General features: G+C 40.2%; 1 long non-coding RNA gene across 1 annotated transcript; it reads left to right on the top strand.

Annotated features, from left to right (window-relative positions):
* Window positions 1–7625: 7625 nt before the first annotated feature.
* Window positions 7626–9982, top strand: LOC132607622 (uncharacterized). Its single transcript, XR_009570305.1, has 3 exons — window positions 7626–7704; window positions 8483–8533; window positions 9855–9982. It is a non-coding gene; the product is annotated as an uncharacterized LOC132607622 (long non-coding RNA).
* The last annotated feature ends 574 nt before the right edge of the window (window positions 9983–10556 follow it).

Below are 10556 nucleotides of genomic sequence, written 5' to 3' on the forward strand. Positions count from 1 at the left end.
ATCCTTTAGCTATCATCTTTCTTGCCTTAAGGTAGGAAATATACCTACCCTTTGGAGATGCTGTATTACCCTTCCATCCAAGCACGGGCTCTCCCGAAAATTAAAATCGCCCCACTTTCATTCGGCAATCGACATTAGCATAACATGATACCAACCAATCCATACCTATAATTACATCGAAATCTAACATTTCCAGTTCAATTAAATCAGCTTTGGTCTGGCGATCACATATCACAATTACACAATGTTTATACACTCATCTAGCTATAACGGGATCACCAACCGGAGTAGACACCTCAAAAGGTTTGATTGGCTCAGGTTTCACCCCAATACGACCGGCAACATATGGAGTAATATAAGAGAATGTAGAACCCGGATCTATCAATGCATACACATCACGGGAAAATATAGACAATGTACCTGTAACTACATTTGGAGAGGACTCAAGATCCTGCAGTCCGGCTAAAGCATATACACGGGGCTGAGTGGCACCTGAAGTAGATGCTGCCCCTCTGCCTCTACCTCGGCCTGCTGACATCTGGGGAGTCTGCCCTACCGGGCGCGCTGAGGAAGAACCAGCTGCTGAACCTGTGGGCTGAACCCCACCTCTACCATACCGCGAGGGACAATCTCGCATCAAATGCCCAGTTTGTCCACAAACATAACAAGCATCTGTGTCCTGACGACATGGCCCCGAGTGCAATTTCCGGCACCGGCTACATCGTGGAACTGGTGGTCTCCTCTGAATGTACTCACCCCCAAACTGAGAACCCGAAGCTCTCGAACTCTAACCGTGTCCTGAAGGAAAAGAGCGATCAAACCCCCTATCCGCGAATCATGAAGGCGCACTAGTCACTGACTGACCTGAATGTTGTGAATGGGTCTGCCTCGATCCCCCTCTATAATCACTACCTGTGCCCATAGCCCTTTTGCTTTGTCTTCTATCACTGTCGCGATCACCCCTTTATGGTTGTTGTCATCCCTCTAAGTTCTGGGCATGGGCTTGTATTCGGGAAATATCCATCCATTCTTGCAAAGAGGCCGTCAAGCAGTCCTTGAAAAAATGTGGCCCCAAGCCACTCACAAACCTATGTACACGATCCCCCATGTCGGCCACCATAGCCGGGGCATATCAAGCTAAAGAATTAAATTGCATGCTATACTACCGGGCACTCATGTTCCCTTGCCTCAAATTTAGAAATCTATCCGCTCTAGCTCGGTGGACCTCAGGTGGCAAATAGTGACGAATAAATGCATTCATGAATTCTTGCCAAACCGGAGGAGGCGCATTCTCTCCTCTTGATAATACCCAGTTGTTGTACCATAAAACTGCCACGTCCCGGAGTCTATAAGATGCCAACTCCACGGATTCAGTTTCGGAGGCATGGACAATCATCAATGTCCTCAACACCTCATCTATGAAGCCTTGCGGGTCTTCATCCGATTTTGACCCAAAGAACTCCGGAGGAATTAGACTCATGAAATCACGGGCTTTGGTACTTGCTGCCCGATCACTTGACCTCACATTTTGTCATTGTGCCTGTGCGGTGACCAATTGTGTCAATAAATGGATGGCCTCGGTCATTTTTTTACCCGAAGCAACTGGTGGAGGAATTGGAGCTGGAGCTCCTCCTTGTCCTTCCACATTAGGCGGAGTAGAAGAAGTATTAAATAAGGCCTCATTGTGTGATTCGCATTCTTATATATTCATCGGAGGCTCTCTTTCTACCCGCCTCTTTGTCGTAGTCTTGCCCTTCTGGGCGGCTGTAGCCTTTCCCTTTGGCGGCATTCTGAAATCATAACACACTATTAGGGAGGATAAAATCTTATACACGGCTCTATCGCACGATTTCATAAGAAGAAGGATGGTCATTTTTCCTAAATGCCCTGTAGCCTCTTGTTTATTGATGTGGCGCGCAACACACCATAAACAAGACTCTACTAGACACTGCTCGTAGACACTTTCTAGGACGGAACCGCTCTGATACCACTTTTGTCACGACCCAGCTAGGGGCCCCGACGGGTACCCGGGGCTAGCCACCGAGCACCACTCATTCTGCTATTCATCTTACTCATTTAATGCTTTTTTATCAACTTTTATACTCAAATGGTACGAAAATCATATTTCATGTGGAAACATAATTACTTTTATATACATGTGCCTCTCGGCCATCAAAATAATATATACATGTAATAACATCTCGTGAGACCATCTAACCCACACTGCGTATCTACGAGCCTCTACTGAAGTGCTAAATATAAGGACAGGATAAGACCCCGCCATGCCCAAAATACATATACATGAGTATACAACAAAAGAATAATCAAGCACCTCCGGAACAAAGGAGTGCCCTCAATCGTCTAACAGCTCCTACGAGTCTGGCTCGAGCTCGCCTCCGTGTCTACCTGTGGGCATGAACACAGCGTCCAAAGAAAACGGACATCAATACGAATGTTGTACTGAGTATGTAAGACAAGAATGAAATAAATATAATAGGAGGATCGTGAGCCATAAGAGAAAGATATAACCTGCAAGAGTGTCATAAGCAAATACATTTCGTACATATATCATATTTTACATAATCATGGTACATATGTCATCACATCACATATCTCGTCACATCACAATCCTCATCGTTATCCCGCGTCCGGGTAACCATCATATTTGCCCACTAGGGGTGATCATGCCCGGCCCTCTAGGCTCGGTGTAACATCGCAGCCCGCCTTAGCTATGACATGCCCGGCCATCTAGGCGCAGTGGAATTTTATCATCACATAATCAATCATAGCTTGACATGTTCATACATAACATAGGCACATTATAAGCTAGCATCATTGATCATCTTATAGACATATCATGACTTAGCATTATTTCACATTTATCATTAGGAAAATACATTAAACTTTTAAGAGAACCATGACTATATCGGGGTGACATAAGGTCGTGAACCCTCGTTTATATTATGAACATTTACGAGTATCCTGCCTCACCTTGAAGGAAATATTACATAAGGTGAGTGTGAGCAATGATATCATCATCAATGTTATAGGATCATTATATCATGAACTCTCGAATCACTATACTTTATTTCATCATCATCACTATCATGCTCGAATGTAGTTTAGTATATTCACGGACTCATAAGTTCCATCATGTAGGAGGATCATGGAAAAACTTGGAAGATTCATGCCTTTGAAGGAAGGGATAAGCCTTACATACCTTTTACGTTTAACTAAGCTATCGTTCGCTTGTTCTCCTTCGATGTCACATTTCTACCTTCAAGAGGGAATTCGCATTAACGTTAGTTAGTCGACTACAAGAACGCGCTACTATTTCTAGAGAAAATTGAACAACACTTCCTTTGTTTATACTACTTTCCCCACATTCTATATCAACTCTCAAACGTTCATAACAACATTCTCAATATGATAGACAACACTCATCATTCATTTACAACATCCGTATTTCACAATTTGTCTTCAATTTCTCCATAATCATGGCAATGGTTCATCGTTGCATTTTTCTCACATAGGACACTTATTCCATGTTCTAAATTTCATTCATAGAATTTTCATAATCACACATTATTAATGATCATGGCTCAATTTACACCTTTACTCAACATTGCTACTATTCACACTTTCATGACCCATTTCTTACATCCTTCTATAATCTAAGTGTTTCAACTCTTCCATACCCTAAATAACATGTAAATGCCATAAAACTTACCTTAGATGTTGTAGGAACAAGCCTTGAGTGGTATTACTCTTCTAGCACCAAAACCCTACTTCACTTCCTTTGGGTTTTTTTGAGAGACATGAACTTTAGCTAGGTTTCATACACTTTGTCTCATGGATTTGGTGTTATTGATCATGGATTTCCTTTGATTTTCTTGTAATGAAGAGTGGAGAGTATTCTAGAGGTTTCTAGAGAGAAGTATCGTGGAAATGAAATGAATTTAATGAGCTTGGGTCTCTTTTTAATGACTTAAAAACCGATCCGGAATGAACAGTAGTTGAAGTGCACAGTGGTCGTAAACCCAGTTTACGGTCCGTATTCCAGTTTACGGGCCGTATTTCGTGGTCGTATTTAAGCATAACAAAACCAGAAAGGTATGCTGAGGATCATGGTGATTTACGACCACGGTTTACGGGTCGTATTTCGATTTACGGTCCGTATTCCAAGTCATATTTAACCATTTGATCATTTTGCAGAAAGTTGAAGTTTTGTAAGTTGGAATACGACATGGCAGTTTACGGGGCCGTATACCACTTTACGGTCCGTATTTCATTTTACGATCGACTGGGCCAAAGTGTAAATCTGCAACTTTTTCTCACATTTTCATAACCCATAAGTAGTCGTTGTGGAGCATAACCTATCTCTTATTGCCATTGCCTTTGAAATCTCACTCAAGGTCGTCAAACGTCGTTCCCTTCTTGTTAAAACATCATATACCCGTATTCTAACTATAACTTCTTTTCAATCACTAGAAAGTTTTCATTTGCTTCACCTTTTTCCTTAAACGACATTTTTACCCCTTCTCTCACTTGGCTTTCCAATAAAATGTTTTGTTGGTTTGTCTCATGGATTTGTTTTATCATTTCTCCAGAGGATATACGCATGTCATCCCTTTCTTGTTCTATCTTATCAATTACTTGATTCAGCTAATCCTTCTCAGCAAATAGAACATGATACACATCAATTAACACGCTTGATAGAGGTATCAATTTCTTTTGAGGGTAAGCTTTCAAGTTTTTCTTTATGTCGAGAAAGTTTCTCTCTTTATCCTCATTATCCGTGTCATACTTAGCTATGAGCACACTCATTGACCCATTTTTAGTTGCTTCATCTTCAATAGCCATCATTGATGTGTCCCCTTGGTCATTTCATCTTCACATTCACTAGAGGAGTTTTCCCATGCAGCAAGCTCTTGCTTTACAAGCTCGTCAGCAACTTCTCTTCTTTTGAATCTTTTGACAGGGGTTTGGTTCCTCCTGACTATCCTGTCATAATCTTCCTGCTTATTTTGAGGACAATCCTTCATAAAGTGGCTAGGTTTCCCACATTTCTGAGTCCTCAGCCATATGAAGTCATGCATCCTAATGCTCTACCACCCATAATAATTTCCGTTGAATCTGGGTGGTCTGGTGAATGATTGTTCTTCTTTCAAGTTTGGTGGGGTTGCCATTTCACAGATTCTTTCTAGGTGTTAACCTTTTAGAAAGCACCTGCTCTGATACTAATTGTTTTATACATCCACCAAACACAATATATGGAGGGACCTGGTTGTGTACTAGTTCCCTTATGCAGTGCAGTAAATAAAGAAGGCATGATTTTACCATGGAAAGCTCCTTGCTGAAGGGATTAAAAACCACGACCTACCCTATTAGGACTTCAACTCCACTACACGAGCAACTTTCAATTACAGCCTTTTGCAAACTAGGAATTAACTCCCATAATCCCTCACCCTTACAATAGTTGTAACCTAGGAACTAACTCTCGTAGTCCCCCCACCTTTACAACACACCGATTGCAAGCACCTCCACATAGCTAACTCTAGCCAAGGAAACTAATACACCTAGACTAACTCTAGCCTAGTGTACCACTCAAAGTTCTTATGAAGACACTCTTACAATAAGCAACCTTTAAGAATTCACTAATACAACTAAGCTAACTCTAGCCTAGTGTACAACTCAAGAGCTTGTGGAACCAACCTTGAGAATTTTTAACACCTAGAAGCAACTTCCTTTTTAGGAAAAGTAGGTTTACAGTTTAAGCACAAGTAAACAAAGACTCACAACAACCTAAAGAACATAGATAATATCTTGTGTCTGGATCAGGTTCTTCAGCTTGTCGATGACTTTTCTTCTTAAGAGCACTTGAAAACTTGTGTCGGCAGATTCTGCAAGATTTAGATTAGGTTTTGAAGGCTACCAAATATGTTGCCATCATGTTGTATGTATAGTGGGAACAAGTGGGGTGAAAAGAGACCACTCTTCAATTTCGACCTAAAGCATGGGCCAACTCACAGCTGTACTTATGTGCAGTAAGTGGCTCGGTTTTACAGCTGTCTCTGCCAACAGTGCAAGGTGCACATAGTGCAGATTACAGTCCAGGTTTCTTATCTGGTTCTGAAACAGTTTGACAGTCATCAAAACACGAATGCCTTTGGAACTATCAATTACTACTCTATGATCCTACCTCGATACTTTTGGAGCTTATACACTAATTCCCTGAAGGATCTTAAATAGGAACTATAACCATCAATGAACATCTGAAAGCTATCAACATAATTCACCTTGCGTAACGATCTATAATCCATCAACAATACCTTGAAACCTTTGACATCATTCTCCTGAAGTACAATCTATAACCCTTTAACAATACCTCAGGAGCCATCGATAATATTCATCTTAAATAACGGTCTATAACACTTTTACAGTACTTTCAAAACTTAATCCTATCACTCGAATGATCATATTCTCATAGAAATCTTGGAATGCCAATTTCGGTAAGATTCATCTTAGTGAAGTACTATAGCCCGAATGACGGTAATTCGTGAAAGCTTAATCCTAAGAATAGAATGACCATATGAAGTACCGACTTATAAGCATATGACGTATCTCTTATTCGACTTATAAAGCCTAATCAATATGCTTTCATAAACTTTAGATGTCATAGCTCATATAGAGAAACAATAAACGGAAGCCGTGCCGTAGCAAGGAAAGAAAGTATAGTCTTACATAACTTAGCTTAATCTAAGAATGATTTATAATGAGTCACTCCCTCTAATTAATGCCTAACCTATTTAAGACCGGCTAATATAAACATACGATGGACCAAAAGAACATTACAGCTATACCAACACTATCGTCAAGCAATCAAACAGTGATGAGCTCTCGAGGCTATATACAATGGTGAACTCCACACCTGACAACCTTTTAACAACAAACAAACCCTATACGAGCTATCAAGCACCCACCAATATCCATACCATAAGAAAACTGTTATATCCCGTATTTCGTACGTTCGGATATCCCAAAGTAGTCGTGACGAAGTATAGGGAATGACCATTTTCAAAAATTTATTATAATGTATAAGTTGTTGTGAATATTATTTACGAACATTGGTAGTATGGAAATATTGCGAAGGACTAAGGGCAAAATGGGATTTTCACAAAAAAAATATCAAGAATGTTCTTGAAGGGCCCTTGGCCGTGTGGCATGCCCCTATATGTCCACATTTTTATTAATTAATAAGGGCTAATGGTAAATTATAACAACATAAGGGGCAAAGCTTGCCAAAGAAGACATTAGTCTTCTTTGTTAAAATTTCAAGAAAACTCTAGAAAAAAAAAAAGATGACAAATAAGTCATCTTTGCCACCAAATTAAGAAGAATCTAGAGATGGATAGGTGGCCACATAAGATTGGAGGAGACCATATATATATATAAAAGGAGAGGACTAATTCATCAATTTGGAGAGTTGAAGAAACAAAGAAAAAAAGAAGACGCTTTGGGAGAAAAACAAAGGGCCAATTTCGGCCAAGCTTGGAGGAAACAAGAACCTTGGAAAAAATTTCTCAAAAATTACTCTCTACTAATCGGAAGGTCCCTAGCAAGGAGAAGAGGTCATTGGAACAAGTAGAACATTTATTGTTGCAAGATCAACATTCTAGCCAAGTGGGAAATTGAAGAAAAAGGGTAAGAACTTAATCTTCTTTTATATGTTATGTATGGTTGTGTATGTTGTGGTGTGTGGGAGTGAATGGAACTCATGAAGATTATGAAAATATGGATGTTGAATAGTTGTCCGTGTATATGTAGTTGTGGCCGTGTGGTCATAGTGTGATTTGGAAGAGAATGGATTAATTCTATGCAGTATGTTAGTTGTTGTTGCAATGTATGGAAAAGGATGGAAATTCATGAAAATAGGGGTGTAGTTGTTGTGGCCGAGAATGTTATTGTGTGGTAAGCTATGATGAATTGATTTCATGTAATATTCTAGTCGATGTCGTTGCGGATTCTATGATATTATATGAAGGTTTAAAGGGTTGGAACGAAATGGAAATTGGTTGTAGATTGGTGGAGAAGTTAATGTAATATTAGTATGCTTCTTTATATTTGTATGAATATGATGTTAGCAATGCATGGTTTTAATGTGGGTTATGAATCTAGAATAAAAATGTGTGGTTACACTTTTGTTGAAGTTTTCGGGTAGCATTAAATCATTGTGAATATTGTGAATGTTGTCGGATTATGTAAGAAGAGCGCTTAATGTTAGAATGTATTCTTGAATTGATTATTGACGTTATAGCTTGGTTGTTGGTTGGGTTGCTGTTGAATTGGGCCGAGCCATATTCTCGGGGGTGGCATATTTACAGGGGAAATGCTACCGAAATTTCGGCAGACAAAGTGTTACTTTAAAGAATCAACTTCTAAAGGCTCTAATCAAGTTTTGGTAAACATGACCAATTTGTAGATTTTGGCGGATTTGGAACGTGAATTTGGAGTCGCATAAGAAGCAGAAAAGGTATGTAAGGCTTCACCCTTCTTTCTATGGCATGTCTTAGACGGAATATGTTGGATATGAGCCTCGGGAATAACTCTACCCTCCGAAATCCGCGCCTAAAGTTTTCTCTTTTTCAATCAGTAGAATTGAACTAAAAAGTGTGCAAAATGTTGGAAGAATTTCCTAAACCTCTAGAACTCGCATAAATAGGACCCGACTACCCTAAAACCCTCACAAGTAACGCCATGACATGTAACATATGTAAATTTGGTACGCCGCCTCATTTGACCCGAGGTGGGCCCATGGTCCCCGGATTTTCCTTATTGTTCCGTTTAATTTATTTTGAAGCAGAATCCAAAGAAACCCTTGATCCGTATTCCGTTCACCGAATGATAAGTACTGTAACTATGCTAACAAAGATACTCCTATGATGACAATGATAATGATGATGTTGAGAGAGAGAATATGCCTACGATAAGTACGACAAGAATGATTCCATGACTAAGAGTCTTGAGCTAAGAATCCTATGTTAATATGAAAGTGTTATACTAGTTCTTGAACCTCAATTCTATTCCTTAACTATGACACTAGTTTCTAAAAGACTTCAAAGCATATTAGTTGGCGGTTATAATGTCCATGATTTCATTCTATGCTCTCTTTCTTAAGGCTATTTTCCGTTGGTAGTCTCGCCTTAAAATACTCATTCCTTCAAGGTGAGACAAAGTGACCATGATTATTCCATAATGTAATCGGAGGTCACCGACCTTACGTCACTCCGATGGACACATGACTTTCTTTGGGCTCTCATGCATGCCAATTGTATGACATATGTATATGAATGTGAATATGTATATGTATATGTATATGTATATGAGGAAAAGGGGAAGGGCCACTGTTACATCACCACCTGATTCAGCTGGATTTCATCCCGGACGCGGGATGCCAGGACGCGGGATATGGGAGAGCCAGATACGGCGTCTGTATATGTTATATATATTTATATATGATATGTTGGGACACTGTTGGGGAGGGGGGTGGGAGAGACGATGTACTCGGCGTATGTAAATGTGAATAAAGGATAGCGTTTTCTGAAACATTCTGTTTTCTGTACATGTAAATAAGAAGTACTGTTTTCTGAAAAAAAAGACTAAGCATGCATGGCATCTGCCTGAAAGGCATTCATATGTACAGGTTACTTCTGTCCCAAGATAAGCTCCATATGTCTATTCCGTTATTATTCATACTGTATATTCCTTTATTATCTTACTATTCTTGCCTTACATACTCAGTACATTACTCGTACTGACCCCTCTTCTTCGGGAGCTGCGTTCATGCCGCGCAGGTACACCAGCTGAGCCACAATTATCATAGAAGATGTTCCAGCGGAGTTGGCGGGCTCCACTTGTTCTGGAGTGCTGCCGAGTCAGAGTATATGAGCTGTGGTGTTTGTTCAATGTTAGAGACTTTGCAGATAGAGTCATGAGTATAGAGTGTCAGTTTGGTAGACGGCTTCAACCGTGACAATGTTATTACGTTTCATGTCGCGGGTCCCATATGATGATAGACATTACTTATGAAAAAAAAATATTGGAGGGCTTACCATCTATTTATTTCTTAATTGATACAAGAGTTTATCTATGTAATAAGAGTCAGCGGGTTCGCTCGGCTCCAGATATGGGGTCGGGTGCCCATCACACCCTAGTAAAGTCGGGGTGTGACAAAGTGGTATCAGAGCAGGTCGGTCTAAGGGGTTGTCTGCAAAGTCGTGTCCGGTAGAGTCCTGTTTGTGGGTGTGAAGCCGGCCACATTTATAAATAGGAGGCTGCGGGGTATTTAGGAAATGTTGACCTTCTTTCTGTCTTAGATCGTGCGATAGAGCCAAGTCATAGAAAATAAGATTCCTTCTACTAACCGTCGATGTTCGCAGACGCCTAGTGGCGACGAAAGAAGACAAGTGACGAGATGGCAAGTTACAAAGGTAAGCCTGAATAATTGTTCTGTTATCTGAACTGGGAGTACTGGATGGCGGGGATGTGCCATATAG

This window comes from Lycium barbarum, chromosome 8 (genome assembly GCF_019175385.1).
Source record: "Lycium barbarum isolate Lr01 chromosome 8, ASM1917538v2, whole genome shotgun sequence".
Taxonomy (NCBI): Eukaryota; Viridiplantae; Streptophyta; class Magnoliopsida; order Solanales; family Solanaceae; genus Lycium; species Lycium barbarum.